Consider the following 22,828-nt stretch of genomic DNA (forward strand, 5'->3'; position numbering starts at 1 on the left):
TGATGAAATATACGAGGCTGCGGGAGCGTTGCTCCCCGAAACACCCTCCAAGGTGGCGTTATGGTGGCTTGAGTGTTTGACCGAGTGGTTTAGATGGGATAGAAGGATAATATCTGAAGAAATCTTCGCGAGCTTTAAGAAAATGATGGATGGTCTCTTAACCGGGACAAAGTTCCTTCATACACTGTCTTCACACACACACTGTCTCCTTCACAACTGTCTCCGGTCAAGAATTTTTGGCTGAAAAAAAAAATCTGTAATACAACACCATATAATTGCTTTCTGTTCCTAATAAAAAACGAAGTGAGGCTGAAAGGAAGGAAGGAAGGAAGGAAGGAAGGAAGGAGGTCTGATGTCATTCCAACCATCCACATGTATTATGGTAGCGCTGTTATTAACTATAGATGTTTGCGCCTGCCAAGCCGAGGTCCAGCCAGTACAAGGTCGTGTTTCCAACTGAATCTCACACTCATTATTCCAACTAACACTCACCCTCATACCAGTTCTTACACCTGTATTAATAAAATATGCAAATTATAGACAGTAATGACAATACTGACACAAGAACGTGACAGCCAAACTCTTAGAGTCTCGCAGTTGAAGACTGCCACCATTGCTTCTGTTAGTGACAGGAAAGTTGAGAGAACCTCATGTCATCTGGAGGACGATTGATCTCACGAGGACACCTCATCAAGTTTTTTAAAAACTTGTTGAAAATAAAGGCTAAGTCTAATCATTTTTTTCACCTCTTGTACGTGGGCTGAACTTCTGGAAAATTGTCCAGTGGCTAAAAGCGTCACTGGACATAAATGGTAAAAAATATTGACACAATAGAAAAGTAAATACACATGTATAATGTATATATATATATATATATATATATATATATATATATATATATATATATATATATATATATATATATATATATATAAGCAAGAAGAGAGATTAAAGAGTGAAGGTATTAGAGAGCAACAGAGGTGAAGTCTCCTAACAGTCGCTTAGCCTCGTCACAACAGATGGTCAGGTGGAACGACCAGCTGGGTAGTTGGGTCGTTTGACTGTCGTTTCGCTCCTCGCGGCTCCGATTTCGCTGCGATATTTGAGCGAGACTTCACCACCGAAATCAATGAGTCGGGGATTTATTGTAACATATATGAAGTACGAGAAAAAAATATATTTTTTTCAACGTATGTTTTGGTTCTCTGGATATATATATATATATATATATATATATATATATATATATATATATATATATATATATATATATATATATCCAGAGAATTTGTAGTCCTGAGTTCATAGATGAGGAAATATCCAAAATTTATGAAATAGGTAATGATTTAAAATACCCAAGAAATGTAATTGATAAATCTTTTAAAGTTGCTAGAAATACTTTTTACAATCCAAAAAGGGACAACCAACCTTATTCAACTAAAAATATGTTGGTTCTCCCTTACCATGAAAACTTGGTTGATATGCCTTCTCTTCTTAAGACTTTTAATATTAAAGTTGTATTCAAAAATCTTGATACAGTAAAAAAACTTTTGATAAAGAATTCCCCCCAAAATGCTGACGGATGTGTCTATAAGATTCCTTGTAAAATTTGCGATAAAGTTTATTACGGTCAAACTGGTAAAAATCTCGAACTAAGATTAAAACAACATAAATATAGCATTAGAACTGGACAAGATTCCAATGCTCTATTTATTCAAAAAGTTGAGAAAGTAGTATCAAGCAAGTCCATGGTCGACAGGAATATAATTGAATCTTGTTTCATAAAAAGCAGTTTTGACAATAATATGAATATTTCCTTTGGTTTATATAAATTAGATCCATTTATAATTAATAGAATTTGGGAAGAATTTAATGATACACTGGACAAATAATAATTTTTTAATTTTCTTGGGTAGAATAGTTTGTGGGTGAGTTGTGCAAGGGACCTATCCAGTTGTGTCGGCGCGCGTCAGGTGTTTAACCGTTGTGGGATCTGATAGTGAGGTGCTGGCCGGACCCCTTATATAGCTTCCTTGGATGCTTTACTTTCATAGTTCCTTGATAATGTGAGTAGTCACGAAAGCGCTTGGAATTTCTCTATTCTTTCAGAGTGGTTGTTTTGCATATTCTGAAATCACCTGTTTACTGTGATCTTATTGCATATATAAATATATATATATATATATATATATATATATATATATATATATATATATATATATATATATATATATATATATATATATATATATATATATATATATAAATAGCTATGCAATTTTTTTCTATTGTAGATTAAAAGCTTCAGGTGATAATATACTTAATTCTGTATCATATATTATTTTAATTTTATGATTTATCGCACTTAAATTCTAACACACTCATTTTCAAACACACTCGCGCACTCAAACATGCTCACGCATTCAAACACACTCACGCACTCAAATATTCTCACGCACTCAAACACACTCAAACACAGGCACTCAAACATGCTCACGCATTCAAGCACGCCCACGCACTCAAACACACTCACGCACTCAAACACACTCACGCACTCAAACACACTCACGCACTCAAACACACTCACGCACTCAAACACACTCACGCACTCAAACACACTCACGCACTCAAACACACTCACGCACTCAAACACACTCACGCACTCAAACACACTCACGCACTCAAACATGCTCACTCATTCAAACATGCTCATGCACTCAAATACACTCACGCACTTAAACATGCTTATGCACTCAAACACACTCACGCACTCAAACACACTCACGCACTCAAACATGCTCACTCATTCAAACATGCTCATGCACTAAAACACACTCACGCACTTAAACATACTCACGCACTCAAACATACTCACGTATTCAAACACGCTCACGCACTCAAACACACTCACGCACTCAAACACGCTCACGCACTAAAACACACTCACGCACTTAAACATGCTCACGCAAAACACACTCACGCACTCAAACACACTCGCGCACTCAAACATGCTCACGCATTCAAACACACTCACGCACTCAAATATTCTCACGCACTCAAACACACTCACGCACTCAAATATTCTCACGCACTCAAACACACTCAAACACAGGCACTCAAACATGCTCACGCATTCAAGCACGCCCACGCACTCAAACACACTCACGCACTCAAACACACTCACGCACTCAAACACACTCACGCACTCAAACACACTCACGCACTCAAACACACTCACGCACTCAAACACACTCACGCACTCAAACACACTCACGCACTCAAACACATTCACGCACTCAAACACACTCACGCACTCAAACATGCTCACTCATTCAAACATGCTCATGCACTCAAATACACTCACGCACTTAAACATGCTTATGCACTCAAACACACTCACGCACTCAAACACACTCACGCACTCAAACACGCTCACGCACTCAAACACGCTCACGCACTAAAACACACTCACGCACTTAAACATTCTCACGCACTCAAACATACTCACGCATTCAAACACGCTCACGCACTCAAACACACTCACGCACTCAAACACACTCACGCACTCAAACACACTCACGCACTTAAACATGCTCACGCAAAACACACTCACGCACTCAAACACACTCGCGCACTCAAACATGCTCACGCACTCAAACATACTAACGCACTCAAACACACTAACGTACACAAACACACTCACGCACTCAAACACGCTCACGCACTCAAACACACTCACGCACTCAAACACGCTCATGCACCCAAACACACTCACGCACCCAAACACTCTCACACACTCAAGCACACTCATGCACTCAAGCACACTCAAGCACTCAAATACTCACACACACACACACTCTCGCATCCAAGCACACTCACGCACTCAAACGCACTCACCCACTCAAACACACTCGCGCACCCAAACACACTCACGCACTCAAACACACTCACGCACCCAAACACACGCAAGAAGAGATAATAATAATTATGAAGCTCATCTAGCAGGGAGAGAGTAGACCTAGACGCGGGACCAGGAGCTGTGAATCGACCCCTGCAGCCACAAATAGGTGCATACACCCACACATACAAACACACACACACACACACACACACACACACACACACACACACACACACACACACACACACACACACACACACACACACACAGGAGCTCGGACTCGACCCCCGCAACCTCAACTAGGTGAGTACACACACGCGAGGAAAGGGGAGAGGACAGGCCGCTATCTAATTACTCTCTAATAACTTACCGTAATTTCCACGTTACTCTCATTAAGTAAGGGTAGGGGAAGAGTAGGTCTTATCTTCCCTAAAGGGCCTCCCCTTCCCAACCCTTGCCTGCCTAGGGGAGGCAAGGGTGACACCGCTGCACCCATCCTAGGTTAGGTAAGGTACCATGACTTTGTGATTGTATTACTTACATAAGGTAAGCTGTGCTTCGTGGCAGGGAAAACCCTTGTCCGTTTTTAGGGGAGAGTTTAGGCAAAGGGGAAAAATAATTTCCCTAATTTATCGTATTCCTACTTCTGTCAATTAAGATTTTCCTAGACGCCTCTTACCTGGTTACTGAATTCGCCCATTTTACCCCCACCCCTTTTCCCTCATCTCTTCCTATTTCCTCCATTGTCTTTTCCTAATTTCATCCTCTCCCTATTCCACTCCTCAACTATCCCCATACTTCCAATATCTTTTCCATTTTTTCCCACTCTATTCCACCCTCGCGTTTATCCCTATCCGCCCCTCCCCCCACTCACTTCCAGAAAGGGCCTTCCAGACCCAATTTCTCCTCCTTATTTCCTCTTTCCTCTTTCCCTATTTCATCCTCCTGCTTACTCCATCCTCCCTCGCACTTCCTTCCCTTCCATCTATACCTGAGCCTCTCAACCAATCACATTCACTGAGAAATCAACTCAGTCGACCTATTGTTTTATCACCGTCAACGGCATCGTTCATTAATTTCGAGCCTCCATCGACCTGTCGCACTCGACCTCTCTCGACTCCTTTTCCTCAGACCAAGCAAGAATCCAGTCTTCAAGGTGGACTCGACTCCCCACCGTTAAAACTCGACCAAACATCACCAGACGCGACTAAGCACTATCAGACTGGTACAAACACCAATAAACTAGACAAAACACCACTAAACTCGACCAAACACCACTAGACGCCAAAACACCACTAGTCCCATCCAAACACCACTAGACCCATCCAAACACTACTAGACTCATCCAAACATTACTAGACTCATCCAAACACCACTAGATTCACCCAAACACCACTAGACCCATCGAAACACCACTAGACCCATCCAAACACCGCTAGACACAACCAAACACCAGTAGACCCATCCAAACACCAATAGACTCATCCAAACCCTACTAGACCCATCCAAACAACACTAGACTCATCCAAACCCTACTAGACCCATCCAAACACCAGTAGACTAGACTTACAACTCGACTAGCCTAGTCAGGCTGGCAACTCGACCAGCCTCATTTAGTGCGTAAAATAACAGCAACTGACGTTAAGAGATGTTTAGGTCAGAGTGTTTATTTAAACATTCTTGACAGTGACTCTACCGGCCATGTTAGTGTTGCTGTTGATGTTGTTGTTGTGTTTGTTATTGCTATTATTTTTGCTCGTTTCTGGTTGTTGTAGTTGTCATTTTTTGTGTGATTATTCCAGTAGCAGTACCAACAGTGTTGTTACTGAAGCTACATTTAATTGTTGCTGTCGTATCTTGTGATTTTATCCTTCCCAGCCTGTATTCGTTTATCCATCCAGTCCTCCGTCCTGTCATCCATTTATCCAACCCCCAGCCACCCTGTTCACTCACCCATCCTCCCTCTACACATCCATTCACCCTACCCCGCCTTACCCCTTCACATTCATCCACTCAGCTACTCATTGGTAAATCGCACCCATCCGTCTACTAACCCATTCATCCACCAACACATCCATACAGTCACATATCCATCCACTCACCCATCCATCCACGAAGTGTAAATGTTAGGCTTAACCATCATTGGGAATCTTGCGTGAAAATACTGATTGATTACACACTTTGTATATATATATATATATATATATATATATATATATATATATATATATATATATATATATATATATATATATATATATATATATATATATATATATATATATATATATATATATATATATATTGTAAAAAAATTTAATTTTGCACCAAAAGAATCTTAGAAAACTTACCTAGCCTTATTATAAAAAGAGCAATTTATTTTAGCTTAACCCAACTAAATATATTTTAGATTTGTTTACAATAATTTAATGCTAAACAAACACAATGAAATACATTTTTTTTCGTTAGGTTCAGAATAAATTTGACGAAATTATTGCATACACAAATTTTCACTTGTCCTATATGGCAAGATGAGCGTTGCTATTTAAGCCAAGATCGCAAGTTCTGCCTATTCGGCACGACATATATACATATATATATATATATATATATATATATATATATATATATATATATATATATATCTATATATATATATATATGTTGAGAAACAAGTTGGACAGACAATTTAAACTAGTTAAGTGTCACCTTAAGACTCTGGTACGACCTATGTGACTTAAATACGACCTGACTTGACTTCGCTCAGGTCAGGACAAAGCCACTAACCTAACCCCCTCCCCTCCCCTCCCCTCCCTCCCTTCCCCCTCCTTTATCCTCCATCCCCTCTCGGTCCGGTTAATTAACTCGCGTGTGGGGGTCAAACCCACATTTTAACAGACAAACTCACAAACACAACCATATCCTTTCCTCCGCGCACATATTACACACACACACACACATATCTGTATATATATATATATATATATATATATATATATATATATATATATATATATATATATATATATGTGTGTGTGTGTGTGTGTGTGTATATATTTACATATATATATATATATATATATATATATATATATATATATATATATATATATATATATATATATATATATATATATATAATATAGGGAGGTACCACCTCTAGAACTGTCCTAGGGACCCTCATCCTCAGAGAAAAGAATAAACTTGCTTCAGGGAAAACTCAAGGTTCTCCCTGAAGCTGTTTGAGAATTTTCTCCTACCACCCCCTATATTATACATACATATATTTTATTTAAAGACAAAATACATTGACAAAACATTCACAAAAATATGATACAAAGTAAAACAACATAGGTAACTCAGAGCTACATCTCGAATACTTCGTCCAGCTCCCCGGCGGTGGGCCGCGTGCCCAGAATGCTGCAGGCATTTCCTCTCTGGATCGCAACACTGAGTCTCTGAAAGAGGAAGCTGGTCGCCCTGTGGTCCTTTGTTTCTATGATGAGTATATATATATATATATATATATATATATATATATATATATATATATATATATATATATATATATATATATATATATATATATATATATATGTATGTATATATATATATATATATATATATATATATATATATATATATATATACATATATATATATATATATATATATATATATATATATATATATATATATATATATATATATATATTCAACAAGTCGGCCATCTCCCACCGAGGCAGGGTGACCCAAAAAGAAAGAACATCCCCAAAAGAAAATACTTTCAACATCATTCAACACTTTCACCTCATTCACACATAATCACTGTTTTTGCAGAGGCGCCCAGATACAACAGTTTAGAAGCATATATAAAGATATATAACATTTTCCTCCTAACTGCTAATTTCCCAAATCCCTCCTTTAAAGTGCAGGCATTGTACTTCCCATTTCCAGAACTTAAATCCGGCTATATAAAAATAACCGATTTCCCTGAATCCCTTTTCTTGAATGGAGATATCGTAGGATAAGGTAGACTCACTTGTAGGATGGTAGGTGTATTGTCAGACTGAGATGAGAGATGGAGCCCGGTGCCTAGCCTGTTCACGCCTTGTAGGTCTGCCGCCGAGTGAGGACGGGACAGAGGGATCACTGCCCATGTGTATCCCTATGACGTCACACAAAGCCAAAGGCCTACGAGGGATCTCGTGTCTAAAGCACAGGGATGATACTAATATGCTATGCTATATAATACTGGGAATACAGGGATCAGCAACTATGCTGACAGCTCGGTCATGTTACGTATGTCGTCCCGACATACACTACTATACTATAGGCTGAACAGGCAGGCGGATCTGGGCTGATTCTATACAATAACAAATTCATATATAACTTAGAACTAATGGATGGTACAACATGATTTTGACGTAATGGGTGTTAACGTAATCATTACAAACTATAAGAACAAATCATTATACAATATGGATGGAATTGATCGATCGATCTGTATTCATGCACTCTACGGATTCTGAGGAAGAATAATTATATACAAAGAAGTGTTTAACAGAAAGACAGATTCGGTGCACTCAAATCTAGACTGTTAATTCTCAGAATACGGAGGGAACGTGAACACGAAAATTTCTGACAAACTGTTCAGCTAATAACAAAACACACAATTGACAAATTCATTCATCTCGGACATCTAATTATACAGACTATGTACATTTAAACCCAATTCTGCGAGGGTAAGGTTTACATATGCAGAATGGTTATCATCTCTGGGAGGATCGAATTCCTCTGCAATGGCTAACACATGCCTTGACTGAGAGAGATCTGAAGGAATATCTACAAAAGATACTTGCGGGTTTCTCATTACTTTTCGAGTACGCAAGGAGTAACGACATTCAGGTTGAGTATCTGACTGAGTATCTGAGGTAGAGAGTACAGGATCAGGAGGATTGTCAGAGTCTGTCTCATTAGTCTGGGTAGCAATATCCTCAACATCGCATACTAATTTCATATGATCTAAATGCGATTCTTTGTATTTGCCAGTACTAACTTCTCTAACCTTATACTTATTTCCAGAGATATGTTCTACAACTCGATAAGGTCCGACAAACTTTTGATCAAGCTTTGGCATTACAGACGTTTTGTTAAAGTTAATCAGCATAACTCTCGAACCTACTTTGATTTTGGATGGCTTAGCACGGCTATTAGTTACTCTAGTAAATTCTGCTGTTGCTTTATGAAGTGTTTCACGGATTCTTCTAAAAACACTTTGAGCTAAGCTGGTACGAGTTGCTACGAAATCATCAGGGTTGTAATTAGGTTTCGGAGTAGAATATAACAACTCATAGGGTAAACGCTTGTCTACACCATACAATGCATAATGTGGAGTATCACCTATGGAAGCATTGTAAGCAGAATTTATGGCACACTGGACATCTGGTATAATTTCATCCCAAGTTTCACTATTGGGGTTGATAATGGCTCTCAGAACATCAAGTACTTTCTTATTTGTTCTTTCGGCTAACCCATTGCTGGCAGGATGATGAGGAACAATGGTGGATTTAGAGATCTTGTATAAAGTACACAAATTTTCAAGAATCTCATTACAGAATTCACCTCCATTATCTGTTACTAAGGACTTTGGGGTGGTATGCCTGCAGATAATGCGTTCTTTAAACGCTCTAGCTACTGTCTCTGCAGTCTTATCTGCAATAGGAACTAGCTCACAATATCTGGTGAAATGGTCTACCATAACACCAGATGTTTGTTGCCTTGGAGGGAACATTTAAAATTAGTTAACAAATCAAGGGCAACTCTTTCCCACGGTTCGCTAGTGGTTGGGTACACTTGGATTGGGTTAGGACCATTGACATTTCCTTTATGCTGCATGCAGACACTACATTTCCTAACATACTCAGAAATATCAGTTGCCATACGTGGCCAAAAGTATTTCATTCTGGCTTGTTTCACAGAACGATCCATACCAGGGTGTGCAACACCTGGTGCATCATGAACTAGCTGTAGAGCTACGTTCACTAGTGACTGTGGAATTACTAACTGGTAAACTCTTCTGCTTGGAGTACCCAACTCGGCTGTTCGATACAGTAATTCCTGACTCATTACAAAGTCACTAATGGGTGCTGGTGGCTTTACAGTAAGAATGGGATCTTCCTGGAGAAGGAATCGAATCACACCAGACCACATGGGATCTATTCTTTGTGCAGTTTTGACATCCTCGACAGTAAATGGAGGATCTGCAGTAACTACACTAACGTGTCGCGATAAAGCATCTGCGACTACATTTGACTTGCCAGGTAAATGTTCAAAAGTGGGATTGAACTCTTGGATAGTCAAGGACCATCTGGCTAACCTTCCAGTAGGCTGTTTGTTCTGGAATAAAGGTATCAGTGGCGCATGATCTGTCAAGACATGAACAGGGTACTGGTAAATGATGTCTCGGAAGTGCTTTAAAGACCACACTATTGCTAAGGCTTCTTGCTCCGTTACTGTATAATTACGTTCAGCCTTCGTAAGGACTCGGCTAGCAAATGCAACTGCGTTGTACTTGCTATCAGTCTTCTGAGCTAGTACGGCACCTATGCCAATTGAACTAGCATCAGTTGTCAGATAGAAGGGCTTAGAAAAATCTGGGAATTTCAAAATTGGAGCAGATGTTAGCTTTTCTTTTAGAGTTTGGAATGCTGTTTCTTGACGGAAGGTCCAAACAAAAGGAGCATCTTTCTTAAGCAACTCAGTTAGAGGAGCAGCTATGGAAGAAAAATTAGCAATGAAAGATCTATAAAAACCTGCTAAGCCCACAAAGGATCTTACGGCATCAGCAGTTTTGGGAGTTGGAAAATTTAGTACTGCAGTTACTTTACTTTGGTCAGTCGTAACCCCTCTAGGAGTGACTACGTGACCAAGAAACTTAATTTCTGATCTGAAAAATTGGCATTTAGACAGTTTGATCTTTAAATTTGCTTCTTCAAGCTTTCCAAGTACTGTATCAAGTCTTTTCAGATGTGTATTCACGTCTTCGGACATGACGATTACGTCGTCTAAGTACACCATAAGTGCTTTACCTATCAGACCTCTAAAGATATTGGTCATGAGTCTAGAGAACGTGATAGGAGACGATCGTAATCCAAACGCCATACGGAGGAAATGATAATGACCTGTGGGAGTGGAGAAAGCTGTTAACTCTTGGCTGTCCTCGTGAAGAGGGACTTGCCAAAACCCTTGTAACAAGTCTAGGGTCGAGAAGACTTTGTTATCTCCGATATTGCGTAAAAGGTCACCTAGTACAGGAAGTGGGAAACGATCTGGAATGGTTTTCGCGTTTAACTTCCTAAAGTCAATCACCGGGCGCCAAGTGCCATCCTTCTTAGGCACTAGGATCAAGGGCGCATTCCAGGGTGAATTGCTATGTGCAATAACTCCATCATTGAGCATTTGATTGATCAGTTCCTCTGCGACAGCAACTTGTGAATGAGGCATTCTGTACGCAGGTATGTAAATAGGTCTAGTACCAGGTTCAAGTGGAATACGATGGGACAATAAGTTCGTTATACCCATCTTCTCACCTGGTAAGGCAATAGCTTTACGACGTTTGTTCAACAGAGTCAACAAACGCTTGACTTCGTCTGGGAAGTCAGTAGGAGCTAAGTCTTTCTCCTCAACTGGTGAAACAGATTGATCCGGAGAAGTGGATGAGGTCTCCCCGGTAGAAATAGCACCGACCCACTGGTCAGGTGACACGTCATCCTGTACTTGAACAGGGTAAGGATAGTGAACTAGGTCAACGAGGTTGGTATTTGCTCTGAGACGAACACTGTGACCCAAAGTGTTAGCAAGGAGTAAATGGATCTTACTGTCTCTTACAATGTGTAAGGAAGGTTCAACAAATAAACCTTTGACCTTGCAGGAATCACTGTCAACTAGGACGGTATCACCATCTGGAACATTAGGAACAACAACAGACACTCTAGTGAGAGCACTAGCCGCAACAGAGACGTCTTTCTGCAAACGGCATGTGACATCAACAAGAGATGGCATTACTAGTTCCAAGTAATCGTTTTCTGACAAGGCATCCCCTGTGGAGAAACTACTACTCGAACTAGCAGTCATTGCAGGGATAGGCTGTGCACTCAAGGCTGTCTGAGTGTCCTCGGACACTTGAGGCAACGGAACACTATCCTGCAAGTCTGAAGGCATAGGTGGAACACTAATGGGAGTGACAGAATTACCAGTGCCTGACCGCTTGGGTACGCTACTGGAAATTGCATTGGCTTGTAAGGACTTAATGCGTACATCATACTCTGCAGCAGTATGACAGATTTCTGATCCAAGCTGGTAACCCCAGAATGGAACGATTAAGTCATCTATTTGGGCATGCCATCGGTACGGGTCGAGCACAATGCGTAAGTCTCGCATGGAAGCAAATCCCAGAAGAAGGTCACCAGGGAAAGTAATCTGGTCGACAACAAGAAAAGCAGCAGTAAAGTCTCTGCCTTGGATAGTAAAGGTGAGCGAAGTCTGACCTCGGACTCGCAGAAGAGAACCAGCTACTCCACCAAGGAAGGTTACAGTAGTTGGTTCAACGAGGAGGATACGTCGTAACCGCTTCTCTTTAAACAAGCTAGACCTAATGATATTAACTTGCGCACCAGAGTCCATGAACACATGAACGAGCGCATTATGGACAGAAGCTTGTACTAATGGACCAATCGTTGCATTAGAACTTATATGCAAACAGGAAGTTGAGTTATCATCGGAGAAAGCATCTTCTACTTCATCCCCAAATTCCTCTACGTCAGAGACGTGTGAAGCCACATCATCAGCAGGATTGTCATTCACGAGACTGCTTAAGGCTTCAAAGGAATTGTGAACGGGGATGGTGTACTCATTATCACTTACCGTCACCATTGGGCGGGTTGACTGGGGCGCTCTAATTCCCCCGAATTGGAAGAATGAGCCTGGTTCTGATTAGACTGTGAACCACGACGTCTGTTTCCTCTCCTGGCTCTGCGGTTGGAACGGCCATGGAAAGATCTAGAGTACCGCATATTGTAGAGCGCATTGCACTCAGATGTATCATGTCCATGAATTCTATGATGAGTACAGTAGGGAAGATCTGACTGGTACTCATCATCAGTACGACGCTTCTTAGGGTAACTGTCATAACAATTACTAGCGATATGACCACGGAAACCACAATTGTAGCAAATTATTTGACTGTGGTTACTGTACGTACTATGGGTGTTACGGGAATGATAGCTCTTAACACTTGCTTTGGATGATGAGCGTGAGTGATTGCGGTTGGGAGGTTTGGTAGTAGCACAAACTAAAGGAGGTACAGGATTGGACAAGGTGTTTGGCATAGACCTACGATAAGGGAAGGATCCCTCGGGACACAAATTTCGTACATGGATTAGAGCTTTAAGCGGTCCCATATTAGCATCTAGCGGACTTGAATTGTACACATACTTAGATGTCGGTGGCATTAGTTGTTTAACGACTCCAAATGCAGCTAATCTGGCAAATCCATCAAGGGCTGGTTTATCACTATCGTTAAGATATCTTGAATTTTGGCCTGCTTTAACAAATGAGGACATTAGGTTATTGAGACGGAGAGCAAACTCCTCTAATGACTCTTCTGGTCTCGGGGCTGTGCAAACTAATTCTTTGAGAACAACGAACGGATCGGTTTCTCGCACTGGTTCAAGATAATTGCGAATTAACTGTTCATAATCTTGCCACCTGGTCAGATCTTGGAAGTCCTTCATACGAATTAATTTAAATACATTTGAGGCAGCTGAAGAACGGGCTAGACTCTCCTTTCCGATACTTATTAAAAGACTCTCAGATGTCTCAAAAACCATTCGTTTCCATTCACTCCTATCTAACACGCTCACGCACACTTGCTGGAAGTCCAAGCCCCTCGCCCACAAAACCTCCTTTAACTCCCTCCCTCCACCATTTTCGAGGACGACCCCTACCCAGCCTTCCTTCCCCTACAGATTTATACGCTCTCCATGTCATTCTACTTTGATCCATTCTCCCTAAATGAACAAACCACCTCAACAACCCCTCTTCAGCCCTCTGACTAATATTTTTATTAACTCCACACCTTCTCCTAGTTTCCACACTTCGAATTCAATGCATAATATTTACACCACACATTGCCCTTAGACAGGACATCTCCACTGCCTCCAACCGTCTCCTCGCTGCTGCATTTACAACCCAAGCTTCACACCCATATAAGAGTGTTGGTACCACTATACTTTCACACATTCCCTTCTTTGCCTCCATGGATAATGTTTTTTGTCTCCACAAATACCTCAATGCACCACTCATCTTTTTTTCTTCATCATTTCTATGATTAACTTCATCCTTCATAAAACCATTCGCTGACACGTCAACTCCCAAATATCTGACAACATTCACTTCTTCCATACTCCCTCTTTCCAATGTGATATCCGATTTTTCTTTATCTAAATCGTTTGATACCCTCATCACCTTACTCTTATCTATGTTCACTTTCAACTTTCTACCTTTACACACCCTCCCAAACTCGTCCACTAACCTTTTCTGTAGAATCTCCCATAAGCACAGTATCATCAGCAAAAAGTAACAGTGTCAACTCCCATTTTATACTTGATTCCCCATAATTTAATTTCACCCTTCTCCCCAACACAAAAGCATTTACTTCTTTCACAACCCCATCTCTAAATATATTAAACAACCATGGTGACATTACACATCCCTCTCTCCTACACACCCTAACCTGAGCCTCACTATCTTCAAAAAAACTCTTTACAGCAGAAGTAAGATTAGGGACAAGATTGGCCCACTTAAGAGTAACTCTGGTCAGATCACTGACAGTGAAAAGGATATATGTGAAATTCTCAATACCTACTTCCTCTCAGTTTTCCCCCAGGAAAATACTAGTGATATTCCTGAAATAATAGATTATGTAGAACAGAACGATAATAAACTATGCACGATTGCGGTAACTAGTGACATGGTCCTCAGACAAATAGAGAAACTAAAACCTAACAAATCCCCAGGCCCTGATGAACTGTTTTCAAGGGTTTTAAAGGAATGTAAAGAGGACCTTAGCATACCTTTGGCTAATCTTTTTAACATATCACTACAAACTGGCATAGTGCCTGATAAGTGGAAAATGGCAAATGTAATACCTATTTACAAGGCAGGTGACAGATCCTTGGCTTCGAACTATAGACCAATAAGCCTTACCTCCATAGTGGGAAAATTTATGGAATCAATAATTGTCGAAGCAATTCGTAGCCATCTTGATAGGCACAGTTTGATTAATGAATCTCAACACGGTTTTACAAAGGGGCATTCCTATCTTACGAATTTACTAACATTTTTCACTAAGGTATTTAAGGAGATAGATCACGGTAATGAATATGATATTGAGTATATGGACTTCAGTAAGGCTTTTGACAGAGTTCCACATCAGAGGCTATTGAAGACATGGCTGACAAATAGGCAGCAGAGAGTTTGCATAAATGGGGAGAAATCAGAATGCGGGCACGTCACAAGCGGTGTTCCTCAGGAGTCAGTGTTGGGCCCGTTGTTGTTCACAATTTACATAAATGACATAGAAGAGGGAATAAATAGCGACATAAGCAAATTTGCTGATGACACCAAAATAGGCCGTCCATTTCATTCTAATGAGGACACTAGAGCACTCCAAGATGACTAGAATAGACTGATGCAATGGTCGGAGAAGTGGCAGATGCAGTTTAATATAGACAAATGCAAAGTTCTAAATGTTGGACAGTTAAATAACCATGCCACATATAAACTAAATAATGTAGATCTTAATACTACTGATTGCGAAAAGGATTTAGGAGTTCTGGGTAGCAGTAATCTGAAACCAAGACAACAGTGCATTAGTGTTCGCAATAAAGCTAACAGAATTCTTGGCTTCATATCTAGAAGTATAAATAATAGAAGTCCTCAGGTTGTTCTTCAACTCTATATATCCTTGGTTAGGCCTCATTTAGACTATGTTGCTCAGTTCTGGTCACCGTATTACAGAATGGATATAAATGCTCTGGAAAACGTACAGAGGAGGATGACAAAGATGATCCCATGTATCAGAAATCTTCCATATGAGGATAGACTGAGGTTCCTGAATCTGCACTCTCTCGAAAGGCGTAGAATTAGGGGGGATATGATCGAGGTGTATAAATGGAAAACAGGAATGTAAATAGCGTGCTGAAAATTTCCAGCCAAGACAGGATTCGCAGCAATGGTTTCAAGCTGGAAAAATTCAGATTCAGGAAGGATATAGGAAACCACTGGTTTGGTAATAGAGTTGTGGATGAGTGGAACAAACTCCCGAGTACAGTTATTGAGGCTAATACGTTGTGTAATTTTAAAAATAGGTTAGATAAATACATGAGTGGGTGTGGATGGGTGTGAGTTGGACCTGTCTAGCTTGTGCTGATGGGTCTGGTGCCGTGCTCCTTCCTTGAGTGGAGGTGACCAGACTGGGTGGGTCATTGGGCTAATCCGGGGGGGTGGGGGCATGGACCTGCTTCGCATGGGTCAGTAGGCCTGTTGCAGTGTTTCTTCTTTCGTATGTTCTTATGTTATTACCTATTCCATACACTTGCAACATCTGCCACATTGCTCTCCTATCCACTCATCATATGCCTTTTCTAAATCCATAAATGCAATGAAAGCTTCCCTACCTTTATCTAAATACTCTTCACATATATGCTTTAAGGTAAACAACTGATCTGCACATCCCCTACCCACTCTAAAACCTCCTTGCTCATCAGCAATCCTACTCTCTGTCTTACCTCTAATTCTTTCAATAATAACCCTACCATACTCTTTACCTGGTATATTCAGAAAACTTATTCCCCTACAATTTTTACAATCTTTCCCCCCCCCTTCTTTTTATATGAAGGAACTATACACACTCTCTGCTAATCCCTAGGTACCTTCTTCTCTTTCATACATTTGTTAAACAAAAATACCAACCACTCCAACACTATATCCCCCCCTGCTTTTAACATTTCTGTCATGATCCCGTCAGTTCCAACTGCTTTACCCCCTTTCATTCAACGTAATGTCTCACGCACCTCCCCCCACACTCACATCCTGCTCTTCTTCGCTCCTAAAAGATGGTATACCTCCCTGGCCAGTGCACGAAATTACCGCCTCCCTTTCATCATCAGCATTTAAAAGTTCCTCAAAATATTCCCGCCATCTACCCAATACCTCCAGCTCCCCATCTACTAACTCTCCTACTCTGTTTTAACTGACAAATCCATTCGTTCCCTAGGCTTTCTTAAGTTGTTTATCTCACTCCAAATTTTTTTCTTATTTTCAGCAAAAATTTCTTGACGGTGCCTCTCCCACTCTGTCATCTGCTCTCGTTCTGCACTCTCTCGCCACTCTCTTCTTTATTTTACTCTCCAAATACTCTGCTCTTCTTACAACACTGCTTTGTAAAAACCTCTCATAAGCTACCTTTTTTCTCTTTTATCACACCCTTTACTTCATCATTCCACCAATCACTCCTCTTTCCTCCTGCACCCATCCTCCTATAACCACAAACTTCTGCCCCATATTCTAATACTGCATTTTTAAAACTATTCCAACCCTCTTCAACCCCGCCCCCCCCCACTACTCATACTTGCACTAGCCCACTTTTCTGCCAATAGTTGCTTATATCTCACCCTAACTTCGTCCTCCCTTAGTTTATACACTTTCACCTCCCTCTTACTTGTTGTTGCCATTTTCCTCTTATCTCATCTGCCTCTTACTCTAACTGTAGCTACAACTAAATAATGATCCGATATATCATTTGTCCCTCTATAAACATGAACATCCTGGAGTCTACCCATCAACCTTTTATCCACCAATACGTACTCTAACAAACTACTTTCATTAATTAAGTGATATCATACCTTGTATACTTATTTATCCTCTTTTTCATAAAATATGTATTACTTATCACCAAACCAGTTTCTACACATAGCTCAGTTAAAGGCTCCTCTTTTTCATTTACCCCTGGCACCCGAAATTTACCTGCTACTCCCTCCACAACATTTTTACCCACTTTAGCATTGAGATCGCCAACCACAAGTACTCTCACACTTGGTTCAAAACTCCCCACGCATTCACTCAACATTTCTCAAAATTTCTCTCTCTCCTCTACACTTCTCTCTTCTCCAGGTGCATAAACACTTACCATAACCCACTTTTCACACCCAACCCTTATTTTGCTTCATATAATCCTTGATTTTACACATTTATATTTCTTTTTTTCCTGCAATAACTTATGCTTCAACATTATTGCTACTCCTTCTTTAGCTCTAACTCTGTTTGAAACCCCTGACCTAATCCCAGTTATTTCTCCCCACTGAAACTCTCCCACCCCTTTCAGCTTTGTTTCACTTAAAGCCAGGACATCCATCTTTTCATTCATAACATCCACAATCATATCTTTCTTATCCTTTGCACAACATCCAAGCATATTCAAACATCCCATATATATATATATATATATATATATATATATATATATATATATATATATATATATATATATATATATATATATATATATATATATATATATATATATATGTCGTGCCGAATAGGCAGAACTTGCGATCTTGGCATAAATAGCAACGCTCATGTTGCCATATAAGACAATTGAAAATTTGTGTATGCAATAATTTCGCCAAAATCATTCTGAATCTAAGGAACAAAATATATTTCACTGTGTTTGTTTAATATTAAATTATTTTAAACAAATCTAAAATATATTTAGTTGGGTTAGGCTAAAATAAATTGTTCTTGTTATGATAAGGTTAGGTAAGTTTTTTAAGATTCTTTTGGAGCAAAATTAAAAATTTTTACATTAACATTAATGAAAAAAATATATCTTTAAACGTATAAGAGAAAATTTTAGAAAGGACTTAATTTGAAATGAGTTCTTGCTAATTGACCAGTTTTACATATTCGGCACGATATATATATATATATATATATATATATATATATATATATATATATATATACATATATATATATACATATATATATATATATATATATCTATATATACATATATATATATACATATATATATATATATCTCTATATATACATATGTATATATATATATATATATATATATATATATATATATATATATATATATATATATATATATATATATATATATATATATATATATATATATATATATATATATATACGTCCCCAGTATTCAAGTATTTTCCCCTCTGAGGTGAGAGAGAGAGAGAGAGGAGAGGAGGGGGATGGAGGGGAGGGAGTGAAAATAGAATTACTAGACGTCACCTTAATCCGGTATCAGTCCATAGCCGAGTGCAACACGCACTCTGTATTGAAGGCTCCGCCTAGTATGTTAGCCGAGTGCAACTTATTTCTTGGTATAAATACTTGACCCCCTCCCCGACTCCCCTTTCTACCCATTTCCCCTACCCTCCAAGCCAAACCCCTTCCCCCTACCTTCTTCCCCTTATCCCCTTTCTCCCCTCTCCCCTTTCCACTACCCTTTCCCCTCCCATTCTCCCCCTCCTATTCGTTATTCCCGTCCGTTCCCCACACCCCCTATCCCTTTTCCAATATTCCTCTCCCCTTTCTAACCACTCTTTTCCATTATTGTATTCCCACCACCAATACAGCTGATCACAGTGTGTTTCCACCACCACTACAGTTGATCAAAGTGTGTTATCACCACCACTACAGTTCATCACAGAGTGTTCACACCACCATTACAGTTGATCACAATGAATTCCCACCACCACCACAGCTGATCACAGCGTGTTCCCACCACCACTACAGTTGATCACAGTGTGTTACCACCATCACTACTGTTGATCACAATGTGTTACCACCATCACTACTGTTGATCACAATGTGTTACCACCATCACTACTGTTGATCACAGTGTGTTATCACCACCACTACCGTTGATCACAGTGTGTTAACACCATCACCATTGTTGATCACAGTGTGTTACCACCATCACTATTGTTGATCACAGTGTGTTCCCACCATCACTACTGTTTAGTGAACAACACACTGTGAGTGTGTTACCACCACCACTACAGCTGATTACAGTGTGTTGTCACCACCACTACAGTTGATCACAGTGTGTTATCACCACCACTATTGTTGATCACAATGTGTTACCACCACCACTATTGTTGATCACAGTGTGTTATCACCACCACTATTGTTGATCACAATGTGTTACCACCACCACTATTGTTGATCACAGTGTGTTATCACCACCACTATTGTTGATCACAGTGTGTTATCACCACCACTACAATTGATCACAGTGTGTTATCACCACCACTATTGTTGATCACAGTGTGTTACCACCACTACTATTGTTGATCACAGTGTGTTATCACCACCACTACAGTTGATCACAATGTGTTATCACCACCACTATTGTTGATCACAGTGTGTTACCACCACCACTATTGTTGATCACAGTGTGTTACCACCACCACTATTGTTGATCACAGTGTGTTATCACCACCACTACAGTTGATCACAATGTGTTATCACCACCACTATTGTTGATCACAGTGTGTTACCACCACCACTACAGTTGATCACAGTGTGTTATCACCACCACTACAGTTGATCACAGTGTGTTATCACCACCACTACAGCCGATCACAGTGTGTTATCACCACTACTACAGCTGATCACAGTGTGTTACAACCACTACTATTGTGATCACAGTGTGTCATCACCACTACTACAGCTGATCACAGTGTGTTATCACCACCACTATTGTTGATCACAGTGTGTTACCACCACCACTACAGCTGATCACAGTGTGTTATCACCACCACTACAGTTGATCACAGTGTGTTATCACCACCACTATTGTTGATCACAGTGTGTTATCACCACCACTACAGTTGATCACAGTGTGTTATCACCACCACTACAGTTGATCACAGTGTGTTATCACCACCACTACAGTTGATCACAGTGTGTTATCACCATCACTATTGTTGATCACAGTGTGTACCACCATCACTATTGTTGATCACAGTGTGTTTCCACCACTACTATTGTTGATCACAGTGTGTTCCCACCACCAATATTGTTGATCACAGTGTGTTACCACCACCACTATTGTTGATCACACTGTGTTCCCACCACCGCTATTGTTGATCACAGTGTGTTATCACCACCACTATTGTTGATCACTGTGTGTTCCCACCACTACTATTGTTGATCACAGTGTGTTCCCACCACCACTATTGTTGATCACAGTGTGTTACCACCACTACTATTGTTGATCACAGTGTGTTATCACCATCACTATTGTTGATCACAGTGTGTTACCACCATCACTACTGTTGATCACAGTGTGTTCCCACAACCACTATTGTTGATCACAGTGTGTTACCACCACCACTATTATTGATCACAGTGTGTTCACACCACCTCTATTGTTGATCACAGTGTGTTACCACCTCTATTGTTGATCACAGTGTGTTACCACCACTACTATTATTGATCACAGTGTGTTACCACTACTATTGTTGATCACAGTGTGTTCCCACCACCACTACAGTTGATCAGAGTGTGTTCCCACCACCACTATTGTTGATCACAGTGTGTTCCCACCACCACTACAGTTGATCACAGTGTGTTACCACCATCACTACTGTTGATCATAGTGCGTTACCACCATCACTACAGTTGATCACAGTGTGTTACCACCATCACTATTGTTGATCACAGTGTGTTACCACCACCACTACAGTTGATCAGAGTGTGTTCCCACCACCACTATTGTTGATCACAGTGTGTTCCCACCACCACTATTATTGATCACAGTGTGTTCCCACCATCTCTATTGTTGATCACAGTGTGTTACCACCTCTATTGTTGATCACAGTGTGTTACCACTACTATTGTTGATCACAGTGTGTTACCACCTCTATTGTTGATCACAGTGTGTTACCACCTCTACTATTGTTGATCAGAGTGTGTTCCCACCACCACTATTGTTGATCACAGTGTGTTCCTACCACCACTACAGTTGATCAGAGTGTGTTCCCACCACCACTATTGTTGATCACAGTGTGTTCCCACCACCACTACAGTTGATCACATTGTGTTACCACCATCACTACTGTTGATCATAGTGCGTTACCACCATCACTACAGTTGATCACAGTGTGTTACCACCATCACTATTGTTGATCACAGTGTTACCACCATCACTATTGTTGATCACAGTGTGTTACCACCACCACTATTGTTGATCATAGTGTGTTACCACCATCACTATTGTTGATCACAGTGTGTTACCACCACTACTACAGTTGATCACAGTGTGTTACCACCATCACTATTGTTGATCACAGTGTGTTACCACCATCACTATTGTTGATCACAGTGTGTTACCACCATCACTATTGTTGATCACAGTGTGTTACCACCACTACTACAGTTGATCACAGTGTGTTAATACCACCACTACAGTTGATCACAGTGTGTTACCACCATCACTATTGTTGATCAGAGTGTGTTCCCACCACCACTATTGTTGATCACAGTGTGTTACCACCATCACTATTGTTGATCACAGTGTGTTAGCACCATCACTACTGTTGATCACAGTGTTACAACCATCACTACTGTTGATCACAGTGCGTTACCACCATCACTACTGTTGATCACAGTGTGTTACCACCATCACTACTGTTGATCACAGTGTGTTACCACCATCACTACTGTTGATCACAGTGTGTTACCACCATCACTACTGTTGATCACAGTGTGTTACCACCATCACTACTGTTGATCACAGTGTGTTACCACCATCACTAC

The sequence above is a fragment of the Cherax quadricarinatus genome, chromosome 23 (genome assembly GCF_038502225.1).
Source record: "Cherax quadricarinatus isolate ZL_2023a chromosome 23, ASM3850222v1, whole genome shotgun sequence".
In the NCBI taxonomy this organism is placed as follows: Eukaryota; Metazoa; Arthropoda; class Malacostraca; order Decapoda; family Parastacidae; genus Cherax; species Cherax quadricarinatus.